The sequence below is a fragment of the Blastomyces dermatitidis genome (genome assembly GCF_000003525.1).
Source record: "Blastomyces dermatitidis ER-3 genomic scaffold supercont1.2, whole genome shotgun sequence".
In the NCBI taxonomy this organism is placed as follows: domain Eukaryota; kingdom Fungi; phylum Ascomycota; class Eurotiomycetes; order Onygenales; family Ajellomycetaceae; genus Blastomyces; species Blastomyces dermatitidis.
This window is the reverse complement of record NW_025544775.1, coordinates 702676-717995: the sequence shown is the minus strand read 5'-3', so window position 1 is coordinate 717995 and position 15320 is coordinate 702676.

Genomic DNA, 15320 nt, shown 5'->3' with positions numbered 1-15320 from the left:
TTATATAAAATGTATAAGTGAGATGCTGATACCAGACTATGAATTTAAAGCCTATTGAATAAGTATTTCAGAGCTGGTTTAAGTAGACTGACTATGTAACTGTGTCTGAAATTAGAATCAGAATTTTTAATAGTCTTATTATTAATTTAACAGATCTCATTACACAGTTCTAATATTAAATAGTAGTTTCATACTATCTCAGTGAGACTTACTGTCTACTCTTATCACATTTTTCAAATAAGATTATAATTTTCACTTCTTAATTTAAATTATTTTTATTACTTTAAATAACTTTAAATCTCATTTAAGTGTTATTAAAAAGCATTACTTTTTAAAAAATTAAAAATAGTCTAAAAATAGTAACTTTATATTAAGAATGAGACTAAATAAGATTAAATGAGATCACTTTCTTATTTTTTTCAAGTTATGATTTCATTTTAAGATCTGATATATAGTCACTTTACATATTTATTTAATAATTAATCTCAGTGAGATTCATATCAAGAAATGTATAAGATCAGATTAAATAAAATTAAATATGAAATTCATAATTCTGACAGTCAGTCTAGATTTAAGATTAAATTATATATAAGAAGAGATTATTTTATATTATACTTATCTCAGCAAGCTCAGATACTTTTTCAGATATTTATTACTATTTTAATACTAAATTAATAATTATATTATAAGCTAATCTCAAATAAGCAATAAGCTAACTTAAATAGTAAAATCAGATTATATAAGTAATAATATCTTATAAAGTGTCTGAGAAGAAATAATTTCTGATTATTAATAATACAGAAATAATTTACTCAGTACTGTGAGTATAAAAGAGAATTTCAACTTAACTTTATAGATTTATTATTTCTATATTATCTTAGAATCTTAGAATAATAATATTCTTATAATATATCTGATTTTTATATTCATATTTTAAGTTCTTAGAATAGAAGTATCATTTCAAAGTTAATCAGTATATTTTTAAATACAGAAATTTTAATTCAATTTCTCATATAAAAAAAAGCTCTTAGAAATTCTGAGATTAAAAAATATGATTATTTTCAAGAGTATATATCTATCTTAAATATAGATTTTTTTGAAATATTAAAGAAATATTTCTATTCTTCTTCTCTTTAGTTATAAGATAAGGTGATTTTCAAATCTCAAAGATATGTGAGTATATAGTAATAGAAAGTCAAAGTTAAAGAATCTGAAAAATTCTTATAAATCTCAGAAATCTTCATTGAAGATAGAACTGTTTCTTCTCAGACTCTCTGGTGAGAATTGCTCTGAGCATATGACTTGTATCAAAAGTAGGTTAGTGTCATGCTGGATTAGTTAATAATAATGCTGCAACCCGTTCAAACCGAGCCAGAGGGTCTGAGCCCGCTGAGATAATACCATACCTAGGTAGTGTTGCTCTTGTATGAGGGATTTTTGTTCACGAGCTGTTACGGAGTAGTGTTTCTGACGAGAAACTAATCTTGCCTTTGCCTTGCCTTACATACCCCGCGACTGATGTAGCGCGGGGTTGGCTTGGTGGCTTGTGGTTAAAAAGCCCTGGCCGCGGGGAGTAAGATAGCCACCCTCCCATAAAAACATTGGCAATCTATCAATAGGGGGTTTGGTGATCTAACCATCCCGATTCACCACCGAAGATATTGGCCTTCAAGGCGACCATGACGACAACTGCCATGGCATGACCAAACTGGTTCATCTCTGGTTTTAACCCGGCCATATGCCAGTCATGCAGCTAGAATTGGTGATGGTCATGAAACGTGGTCCGTTCTTCTACTCGTTGTTTTGCTGAGCATGGCACAGTCAGGAGCAATTCCAAGGTACAGTACCATGTGCCTCTGGATATCTTGAATGCGGTAGAGCTGCCGCTCTCCGCATCACCGTGATATTTTCAACAGGTGGAGGGAGGATTTTTACTTACTCTCCCTTCAGGGCCCAACGAGTGCAGGCAGTGATGTCAGTTCCGTGGGTATGGTATTATTTTCGTCCGAGGAGCAGCATACATCTGAGACGAAGCTTCCTGCTTCTCCAGCGAACATGCTACAGGATAGGTAACCTCAATACATCTACAAGGCAAAAAAGGGTCTGAAAACCGGCAGATCTCTCATCCACTCAGTTACGGATTTGTCAGGAAAAAGAGGTTATACACTACTGAACGCCATCAACATCGTATTACTACAATATTTCTCATCATTATTAGCTTACTACAATACTCATCTAATACTTGCTTATGCTAGCTCTCTTGGCTTGCACATATATTTTACTATAAATAGCTCTATCTTTTGTATGAAATAGATATATTAGATAGTGCATGAATAATATAACAAGCAGATCTTGATACATATAAGATTCATATGTCTTCAACATATTCATCTGTGACACTTATTCTGACAGTTATAAGCTCAGTAAGCAGTATCTGAAGAGAAGCATGATACACTGATCTCAATTCTCATTTGAATTTAACAACAATCATTCAAACTGAGATGATTGATTCTTATTTGTATACAGTTTGAACTACTCAACTATTATATCATATCTGATTCTCAGTAAGTAGCATCTGAAGAGAAGTGTGATACACTGATCTCAATTCTCTTTCAAACTGATAACTATTATTCAAACTGAGACAATTGATCATCAATTTCAATTCTTATTTGAACTGATAACTATCATTCAAACTGAGAAGATAGATCTTGACTTATATACATTTTAAAATACTTAACTGTTATACACTCTGAATTCTGATCATATCTATTCTCAAATACTTGAACTGATTTCTCAACTCATTCAATATAACTGATATAACAGATAAAACAATGTCTAGTGCAACTGTATATCTTAGCATTTCTGAAAATTGAAAACTTTGATACAAGCATATGCTAGAATATGCAAAGAATAAGAAGATATCAGACTTTATTAATCTTGACAAATCTGATATCTTCTCTGAACTAAAAGAATCTCTGAAATCTGAGCATTCAGAAGAAGTCATCACAGAGATTAAGATAGTATATAATATTAAGATCACTGTGTGAAAAATCAAATATATGAAATATAAGAAAATAAATGAAGATATGACAAAGATATAAGATGTTATATAAAGAATAGTAAATATCACAGAACTATAACATATTCACAGTAAGAATAATAATATAAAGAAGATTCTTCATTCATTAAGAGATTAACTCTCACTTATAACTACAGACTATCAAGATAATATGAGAACCTGATATTATAATCTCTACAAAGCACTGAAAAACAGAGATATAGAGAAGTGATTAAATAACTGATCTCTTATTAAAGATGATATCAAAGAGACAGATATAGCTGAACAGTTCAACTTAAAGAAAGATTTCTTAAATACAAATCTAGCTATTTGTAAGAGGCCTACGCTGAATAGATCGGTATTATATTGATAGGTCTTATTTAACAAAGATAAAAACATTAAAGAAGAAAAGAAAGAGAAAGTGCAAGAATCAGCAATTGAGATGGATATTTATATGTGTATGTGGTGGTGTACGCAGTGAAGCTTCAGGGCGGAAGAATATATGCGCGTTTGTAGCAGCCGAGGATCGGCAATCGAGAATGGCCGAGAATCGGAGCGTACGCTGAATCTGTGGAGTGTAACAGAATAGTCTATATGATTGATCGGGCGCAGCCCGCCACATTAGCCCCCCCTTTCCAGAAGCAGTTCCCATCAGTCAAGGGCCGCTGTTTCGGATAACGCGGAACTCGGAGTCCAGGTTGGTTGAGAAGGGAATGGATTGATGGCGGCGCGGTGGAGCAAGCTTGTGTGGAATACATCATGAACATTGATTTGATCCTCTTGATCTTGTTTCGCAGTTGCCATGGAGGCCTCTGCTCAATCGCGGGCATCTCAGAGCTTCATTACTATATTGTCAGCGATCTGGATCGGACTGTGGGGGTTTGGTGTGAAGTATTTGATAAGAGGATACACTGGAGGTTATGATGTCTTACAACTGGAGATTTTATCATTGCATAGTGACATAGACTGCTGTCTACCATGGCTTTCATTGTTATCAATCACAGTAGATACAAGAATCACATTCATTGTCATTTTCTCTTCAAATTGTTATTGTTCAATCTCTTCAAGCTTCTGTTTACAAATTTGAACAGAAGCTAATCTTTTCCCTGTTTCATTGAGGCATTCTTGTAGTTATCTTCTGAATCTTCCTCTAATATAACATGGCTGGTGTGAACAGGCACTGATTCATCCTTTAATCTTTCTCTTGTGTGTGAAGGCACATAGATTAATCAGCAGTTGAAAGCAATGTATTCTGATCAGTTACAGTTAATGCACACTTCATATTGACATCAATTGATAACTTCTTCAGAAGTGATCTCAGGAACTTAGAAGTCTGTTCAGACAGCAGAAACTCTTGCTTATGTATAGATATTTAAATCTATTCAGTTCATGATATCTGCATCATTATTCTTCAGTGCAGGTGTATAAGTAACTGAATTATTTATTAGTGTAGATATATAAATGTAATGTCTTCTATCACTGTTCTATATACTCTTGAGCTTAATAAGATAGTCATTCAATATCTGAAGCTGTATATAGAAATCTTCATAAGTTAAGTCTTTATTTATACTTATAAGAGTCTGTAAGAGTTTGAAAGTTAATATCTTCTTAAGCATGTTAATCTTTATTTAATTTTTTCAAGATTAATCACTCACTTCTAAGATCTTGATATTGAAGTCAGAGATAAATATTATAAGAGAAATATTTCTCTGTTAAGTACTCTATAATTAATTTAATACTTTCTATTATATGACAGTGTCTTAAAACAGAATATTAAGATATTTTATAATATTATCAAATGTTTATAACACTGATTCATATACTTTTATTCATGAATAAAACTTCTATTTTATACAATTCTTTAATCTTTCATTAATATACTAATCTTGATTAATTAATAAACTGATGAAATATTTATCTATATTCAGTTTTATAAGCATTTTCATTCTTCATAATAAGTAGAGAGTGAGATCAGAAGTATTGAAATATATAGAAGTATTTAAGTATTCTTTCAATACTTTTATATTTAATTCTATAGATGTTGAAATTGTATAAGTTTCTTATTATAATAATTATTGAATCTCTTTATATTAGTATTATTAAGTTGTATATATATCAGCTATTTATTGTTATTATAGTTTTAATATTACTCAGAGTTACTGTAATACTGTATCTATACTTATGTTCAGAGATTCTATTATATTATCATTAGATATAATTATATTAATTATCAGATGTATAATTATATTCTTATATATCTGAGTGTCAGAACTCTCAGATCTTTCACTGATATTCTCTTATAAGATCTTATTCTTTTTATAAGATCTTATTACAGAATCAGAGTAACTGATAAGCAAGCTTCTATCTAAGAACTATTTAAGAACTTAATATTCACTTAACTGTTTAACTGTTTCTCTATTTCTTATATATTATTATACATTTAAATATCTCTTAATAAATAATCATTTCTGATAAGAATACAATGTGTGAATAATTATTTTCTAATAAGAAGATAATGAATATTTTTATAGTGTAACAGATCTATACTGAATAGATCAGTATTATATTAATAGATCTTATTTAACAAAGATAAAAATGTTAAAGAAGAAAAGAAAGAGAAAGTGTAAGAATCAGCAATTAAGATAAATATTTATATATGTATGTGATAATGTACACAGTGAAGCTTCAGAGTGAAAGAATATATGTGTGTTTATAGCAGCTAAGAATTAATGATTGAGAATGACTGAGAATCGAAGTGTATGCTGAATCTGTGAAGTGTAACTGAATAGTCTATATAATTGATCAGACGCAGTCCGCCACACTATTGATGCAGATTATATACAAGTATAAGCTAAGAATATTCAATATGATAAAGATGTCATATCTTTGATAAAGTTAGTTAAGAACTTCAAGAAATAGTATAGAGAAATAAGTATTCTTAAAGAAGATAAATCTATAAACTTCACTATTCTTAATGAAAGATCTTAGTAATTATTATTAGTAATATTTAGAAACTGCATCTGCAGAGTCTGTCACTGATACACTCAGTGCTAGACTGACCGTGTAACCGTGTCTGAGATCAGAACCAGAATTTTTGATAGTCTCATTGTCAATTTGACAGATCTCATTACACAGTTCTAATATTAAATAGTAGTCTCATACTGTTTCAGTGAAACTTACTATCTACTCTTGTCATATTTTTCAAATGAGACTATGATTTTCACTTCTCAATTTAAATTATTTTTATTGCTTTAAATGACTTTAAATCTCATTTAAGCATTATCAAAAAGCATTACTTTTTAAAAAATTAAAAATAGTCTAAAAAAAACCTTAAAATGTCTAAAAATAGTAACTTTACACTAAGAATGAAACTAAATGAGATCAAATGAGATCACTTTCTCATTTTTTTCAAGTTATGGTTTCATTTCAAGATCTGATATATAGTCACTTTGCATATTTGTTTAATGATTAGTCTCAGCAGAATTCACATCAAGAAATCTATGAGATCAGATCAAATGAGATCAAACGTGAAATTCATGATCCCGGCGGCCAGTCTACTCGGTGCTACTATTTCAATTCTTCAAGAAAGTCATCTGAATAAAAGAAAAATGAGAAGAAGAGAACTCAGATTGATCAAGCTCTTAAAAATCAAGAATTGAAGAGATATGTTAATCATGTGATATGTAGAGATTCATTCATAAATACAGATATAATAGATGTCAATGAAGCAGTTCTAGAAGAAATAATTCTTAAGTAATCAGTTTCTCAATCTATTGATTATCAATCTATCAATTATCAATTCTTCAATCATTAATTCTTTAATCATCAATTCATCAATCAGCAGATCTGGAAAATATCAATGAACTCTTCAAATTCACACTTCTACCTCTGAAACTTCTGAATCTTTGATACTGGCGCGGAATAGCATATATGTAATAATTAAACATGTTTTCTATTCTTTACACCTGCGAACACGGAAGTCTATACAGGCGATTCCAGCACTAAAGTTGAAGATTATGAAACTGTTAGAACTATCATGATAAATGAAGCAGAAAAGCAGTTCAATATCAACCTCATCAATGCAGCTTACATCTCAAATTTCCATACAAATATCATTGCATGGAAACTGTGTTTTTATATAGAAGGCATCTATTATGATGAAAAAGACTTTAGATTGTGAAAACATGCAGATAATACAATCTTTGCATATATTAAAGTATTTGAGAAATTGCTAGTTATAGAATATAGTGATATAACTGTTTTCTCAACTATATCAGAAAAATTCACTACTGAAGCTAATACAGCTATTACATCTCACACTTCTAACATCACTATATCTGAAAAAATAATATCTTCAAATTCTTCAACTTCTACAAATCATTCTTTCAACCTGTAAAAATGCACTTCTATAAAACCTTCTTAAAAACCTAAGATCTCTATAGCTACTCAGTCTACATGATATAAGAAATTGAAATATTCATTAAAAATCATCATTTAAAAGCTTACAAATGATGCAACTGGTGTTCAAATCATCAATCTAGAAGATATTGTGAATAAGCTTATCACTGAGCTTTGCAAACTCTGTCATCTATCTAATGCAAAAAATCAAATATCTAGACATCTTTATATTAGATCTGTAAGAATAAGTGCTCGCAGGCAATTATTCAGATGTTTGCAGCTTGGCGTGATATGTACTGTTAACTACTAGAAGTATTCATGATAGAAAGATAAAATGTAGAGATTAAATGTATAATAGTATTCAAGCTGAGTTATGAATAGTATTCACAAACTTCAGTCTATATAGTTGTGTGTAGTCAAGAGCTGCTAGCTCTATTAATTACACAAGAGATAGAAATAGAGATAAAGAATTCATAAGAAGCAGAATTTCTTATATACTTCTCTCTCTCTAAGACTTCATCTGTGAAGCCTTTCACTGAGTGACTTCATAGAATCAGCTCAGTACTGCAGTGATACTCACTAAAAATTCTTCACATCTATAAAAAAATCTCAGTGAGAAAAAATCCCTTATTATTATAAAGAGAAAAGAGTCTGTTACTCAGTTTCTTATTCTGTAAGATTCTTTATAATCTACAGATTCTTCTCTAACTATCACACAGATTCATCTCATATCTTTCATATAGAAGAGTTTCAGTTGACTCTCAATTATTTTCACAAGATTCTTATATAATCATTATATAGATTCATCTCACAGATGAATCACTCTCTGTAAGATCATTCTTATCAAAGAGAAGTATTTATAAGTTGATCTTTTACTCATTCTCACAAATCATTGTTCTTTGACACTGTAGAATTATGAGGAATTTTTCATTCTTTCATTAACTCTGTAGAATTGTAGAATCAAGATATCTGCAGTCTGCAATCACTCTTTATAGTTATATAGAAAGATTCAGATCTGTAATTTACAATCACTCTTATTTACTAGAGTGATCTGACTGTTCTGTGAAATCACTCACAGTGTAAGCAAACCTCTCTAGAGTAGTATAAATACTTCAGATCTATCTACAGAACTTCATCTTCTTTTCTCTTTTTTTATAACAGCTCTTATTCTTACAAACTGTGAGTATTCTCATTCATTTACAAAGTGTTTTCACTCAGATAACAGAGAGAGAGTGTTTCTGATAATATTTATATATTAATTCAAGAACTTCTTAAGAATAAAAAATTTTTTCAGTTTTAATATCTTTATAAATAATATCTGACTACTGTTAAGCTTCTTATAAGTGTTTCTGTAACTTCTCTAATCACTTTTTATCAGCTGATGAAGCAGAGATGCTGCTGTTCATAACTGTATCTTCATTCTTCTCAGCCTTATCACTGCATCTGATCTTCAGGCCAGTGATTAATTCTCTGTCTCTCTCAGATCAGTCTCTGACTTCAAGCAGTACAGTTTCTCTCTTTACTGTAAGTCTTCTTATAAGTAATTTCTTACAGACTCTAGCTGATAGTTCTTATAAAGCTTCTGATGTTATCAGTGTCTTCTATAGTTCTATAAGTCTACAATCATCTTCTCTCTGCTCACACAATCTCTAATCAGATATATGCAAATATGCCTAGGTTCTCTATCAATAATTCTCACGCTGCAGTGCATTTCCACAATTCTATTATCAATGAGAGATGAGTTTTCAGATATCTGTAAAATTCAGATAATTAAGACAATGCAAATGCTATGAATTTATAATAGAAGTTAATCTGAGTAGATAAGCTCTCTCTCTGTATCTTAATTGTTTCTAGACTGAATACTTCAGTATAACTGAGAGAGTAGATACAGCTTTGTGAGAAGTATCTGATCACACATACAGATAATCAGTCTTCAAGATTCTGCTATAACTATATATACTCTGATATCTGACTTCTCTAAAGTCTGTGCATTTCTGACAGTCTTTATATCAAATACAATAATTATCTGTATCACAGATATAATACTCTCTGCTTCTTTGAAGAAGAAAATTGATAGTTATAAAGAGAGTTAAGTGTCACAGATATTAAGAATATAAGTGTGAGTTTTCTTTATTTTTTCTTTATTAATCTCTAAATTGTGTTCACAGCCCTGTTTATTTTCTTATTTTTTTTAACTTTAATAAGAATATAATTTCTTCTTCTCTTATATACACTGCAGACTGTTCATTTCAGTAGAAACTCATCATCTTATAGACTAGAGTTTATAAATGACAGTGTTAATATCTTTATTATAATCAGATTCTTAGTGAAGATCACATTATTCTGATTTATCAGAATTCACAGTATAAAAGTCATATCTCAGCTTCTGCAGATATCTTATCTATCTGAATGATTTTCAAGTGAACTCATTCATCTTATCAGAATACTCTTATCACTGAATCTTGAATCAGAGCTTGTAATCTCACTTCTCTGAGTCAATAATCTCTTTAATCTGATATTCTCTTTCACTCTCTAATGCTTTACAGACAGAGTGATGAGTCACAGAATTCTCTTCTAAGAATTTCTTATATTCACAGAGTAAAGAGACATGAAAAACATTATATATCTATAACTCAGATAACAGTTTCAATCTATAGAACTGTAAACTAACTTTCTTCATAATCTTATAAGACTCTGTCTGTAAGAGATTCAGCTTCTTACTAGATCTTTATATAATAATATTTTCTAGACTCAGTCAGACTCTATTATCTTTCTTAAAACTCTTTATAATATACTTAAAGTCATAGTATCTCTTCTGATACTTTTAAGTCTTTCTCAAGAATTCACAGACTTTCTTCTGAATCTTCTGAATTCTCTTAGCCTGTTCACAGATATTATTACACTCTATAGTATACTCTCACAGATTCATCAAGATTATCTGCAGATGAGTCTCAGTAAGTATCTCAAAGAGAGTTTTATCTATACTGATATGCTTTGAGTTGTTGTATATAAACTCTGTAAATAATAATTAATACACTCAGTCATTCTGATTGTAATTAACAAAGCACTGCAGATACTGTTTTAATATACTTATCAGATATTCTATCTGATCATCTGTCTATTAATGAAAAGTCATGCTTAGATCTCACAAGATCTTCAGTATAGTTATCAGATCAGATCAGAACTCTTCTATAAAGATTGATTTTCTGTCTGAAATAATATTCACAGACAACTTATACAACTGAATCATATCACAGATAAAGATATAAGTTAAATTCTTTAACTTCAAGTTCTTACAGATGAGTATAAAGTATGTTATCTTGATAAAGTAATTCACTATCATCAGTATACTATCAAAGCAGGCATTATATATATTCTTGCTTTCAGAGAGGCTTATGAGAGCATTTATTTCTAACTATTCTCAAGATTCTCACAGAATGAATAGAGAAGTAAGTTCTTTATATAGTCTGAATTATACTATCTATGAACTCTGATAAATAGTACAAGAATTCACTATCTTCTTCACAAGTTCTCATATCTTTGATTAGAAGTATTTTCTTACAAACAACTCATAAGTTCTAGTATCTGTAAAATGACTCACTAGAGAAGAGTCATAATACCTTTTAATAAGTTCTATGTATAGAAACTCATTTACAGGTATATAAATTCAGTTCTCTCTTTGTAAGAGATTATTTAAGTCTCTTCAATTCTTTATTTCTGTAGAATTAATCTCTGCTGTGAGCAGTTTCTGAATATACTGAGTATATTTATTCTTCAGTTACAGTTCAGACAATCTGAATAGAAGATCTTATAAAGACTTATACTCTGTTTTCTCTTACATCAGGTCTTTCACAGTGCTTCTCAAAGTCTGCAAACTCTTTAGATTATAGATATTCTCTTCAAGAATTCTCATGAAGATTCTCAGAGTGTTAACTCTCAGTATTATAGAGAGTAGTTATACAGACTTTGTCTCTCTCTTCTCTCTCTTCTCTCATAGAGAATTGAGAGACTCTTCAGTCAATCTCTTTATAACACTCAGTCTGAGCATTCTGTGAAGCTTTTCTATCTTCTCTAGTCTCTCTATATCTATCACTCTGATCTTCTTAACATAGTCTGATCTGTAAGAGAGTCTGTCTGCTGAGTTCTTAGTTTTCTTAATATGTTCTATCTTGAATCAGAACTCACTCAGTCTCTAAACTCAGTAAACCTGCTGCTATGAGAGTTTCTTAATTAAAGTAAACTATTATAAGCTATTATAATCAGTTCTAACAGTAATCACTGTCACAAGGCTCTCAAAGTAGTGATATCAGTGATGAAAGAATTTCACTATTATAAGAAGCTTCTGATTATAGATATTATAGTTAATCTCTACAGATTACATCTTCTGTGAGAAAAAGATTACTGAAACTCAGTTCTCATTTAACTATAGTTATAAGACTATTTCTGAAATTATAAAGAAGAAGACATCTATCTTCAATCTGATTAAAAGTAAGAAATCAAAGTAAAATACTATCACTGTATCTATAAATATCTATTTTAATCTTACAAAGATCTTATAAGCTTCTGAAATAAGAAAGTTCTTATAGTTCTCTCTTCTCAATAATCTTTTCATTCTCTATTCATAGAATAACTTCTTCTTATTTTCACTCTTCAGTATATCTATAAGAGTCAAGAAGATTCTTATAAATATAAAGATAAATCATCTATAGAAATTCATAAAGCTCAGAAAGATCTGAATCTTATGAATACTAGTTAACTTCAGTCATGATAGAATAGTCTTAATCTGTGAAGATTTCATCTGAATATCATCTTCAGTGATTATATATTCTAGGAAATTAATTTAGTAGACACTGAAGTTGCACTTTATAAGCTTAATATACAGTTCTGCCTTATCTAAGATCTTCAATATACTTCACACATACTCAGTGTGTTCTTTCTTCTTTATAAAGTACACTATCACATTATTCAGATATATTATCACAAAGATATTCAGATATACACAAAGTATTTTATTAATAAAAGACTGAAATGTCACAGAAGTATTAGTCAGATTAAAAGATACTACTAGATATTTAAACAATCTCAGTACTGTTCTAAAGACAGTCTTTTATTCATCTTCAGACTGTATTCACAGCTGTGTATATATATTAATCATATTCAGTTGTGTGAATATAACAGCTTTCATGAGATGATTGATTACATTCTCAATCAGAGATAGAGAATAGCAGCTCTTTATTATCTTGAAGTTCAGGTCATAGTAGTCTATATATAATCTGAGATCTTCATTCTTCTTCTTTATAAATATCACAGAGACTTTCACAGAGATCTGTGAAGATTGAATAAAGTTATTCTTCAGATTCTTCTTCACATAGATCTGCAAGATCTCTGTCTTATAATAAGAGAGCTTATAGATTGATTCTCAGAAGAGTTTCTATTCTTCTATTAAATCTATTATCAGATTCTCAAAAAACCGCTCCATCACGAACTCGCTCGATTTTTCGAATAAGAACCCGCCGATAGATCCATCGAAAAGCCCTCGATCATACGAGCATTCTGACCCCATCGCCGACCGCATACCCTGTGTGGTGATGGAGTTATCCAGCCAAACGTGAACCGGACGTTGTTCGAAGCTCCTGTGTGGGATTATCCCCCGTTCTCCCCTACCACACCACAACCCCGGGCCAGAGTGCCATACAAATTGTAAGGTGAAGTGACCTAGCCATATGCACCAATCTTCTCGATTTTGGAAGATCCCCGACCTGTAGTTGTGGAGATATCCGAGGAGCGACCTCCGCGAAAACCCTGTCCATCTTTGATGTTCCAAAACACCAACGCCAAGTCTCACCCTCGTACCGCCCTTCCCAATCTGGCCCATCCCCGGCAGAAAAATACAAAAAGATACCTCAGTGATAATATCAAGTACATAATCAACAGACTCTTCTGAAGTGCAACCTCCACAGTCCGTCGCCAGTGTATCTAGACTTCAACACCAAGTCTCACCCTTGTACTACCCCTCTCAATCTGGCCCATCCCCAGCAGAATGATACAAAAAGATACCTCAGCAACAGCATTCAATACATAATCAGTGAACAACAAGTCAACAGCACATCAACAACTATAAAATCAGTATACTTCAAGATCTGACTGAGCCTTTGATCCCTGCACAGTGAGATATATTAAATCTAGTTTTAATACCTCAATATTCAATAGATTCTGCAAGAAATTGAGAACAGCAATACTAGGTTTCTATTGAATTTGAGAATTAACTCTATATTGATGTAATCATTGACAAAGTCTTCTATTTTAAGATATAAATAACCAGTTTCTCTACATCCTGCTGACAATATTTACATTATCATATAGAAACAGACTTATATTCTCTATAATATCAAGACTCTGAAGAGGGAAAGTCTTGATAGAGAATATACAGTAGTGCATATCTTAGCAGTTTCTATCTCATTCTTCTGCAGCAGTTAATGCAAAAAAAAAAGATCTTAGAAATAGTTTTTTACTTCTCTTGAAAAAGTAAGATGTTTTTCTCTGAGTTTTATACAATATTCTTACAAAGAATTAAAAACAGAGTTGTTTTCTGTCATAATTTCATATTCTTTTAAGTAAGAATTACTTTTTCAGTAACTGAAGAGCTTTCATTAATACTTAATTCTCTTTTACACTCTTTATTGACTGATTTGAGTTGCACACTTATTGTGTGAGAAGAATTGAATGATTTAGAATAAAATTGAATAGTTTTAATCAATTTCTCTGCAAAAAATTGACTTATTTTTTGTCAGTTTTTCTCTCAAAAACTGTCATATTATCTGATTTATTATCAATTGATATCATACTTTTCCTCACTGTATTCCAAGAAAGAGTTTGTAAAGATTTTATTGATTTATCTTAAAAATCACTTTTAGTTTATTAGATTCTCTTCAAAAATCTAACCTAGTTACTGAACTAGTGTGAAAAAAAATCAGATGTTTTATACATAAAAGTCTTTCATTCTTCTTTTGAAACAGTCTGACCAACTTTTCAATTGAAAATAGACTAATAAATCTCTCAACTGAAACAGTCTGACCAACTTTTCATTTGAAAATAGATTAATAAACCTCTCAATTGAAACAGTCTGACCAACTTTTCATTTGAAAATATACTGATAAATCTCTCAATTGAAACAGTCTGATCAACTTTTCATTCAGTGAGTAAAATAAGTTCAAGAGTACACTCAGTTGATGTGAAAAAAGATGTTTTCCCAGATGCCATTCCTGAGATTGAAATTCTAAAGAGAAGAAAGAAGGAAGAAATAGAGAAACAACAAGTTCTTGAAATACAGAAACTGAAAAAAGCAAGCAAAATTCTTGAAAAACAGTGTCTGAGTGAGGAGAATGAAGAAGTTCTGTTAATTCTTCATACTCAGGCTAGACAACTACAAGAAGTGATCAAGTTCAAACTTGGAATTTCAAACACAATTCAAAAAACATTGAAATCTTTCAGTACAGTCACTGACTCTTTTTCATCTTCTACTTCTTTATCTTCTTCTTCAAATCAGAAGAAAACATATGCTCAAGTAGCAGAATCTGCTGTCTTCAAACCTGCTAGTTCAAAATCTGCTCAAAATTCTGAGAAAACTGAGAAGAATATTTCTCAGACCTCTGTTCATAGAAAGGAAAAAAAAGAAATGCAAAAAGAGAAGAACTTTCAAATCTTCAGAAACAGAAGACTTATTCTCAAAGTCTCAAATCAGAAGAGCTTGTAAAAAAACAAGCTGAACTCAAATCTCATTTTCAGAATTAGAAATGAAATTAATCAGCAGTTCTTTTCTCAGTTAATGACTGATATTGAAGTTCAAAAACCAGTTATAGCTTCA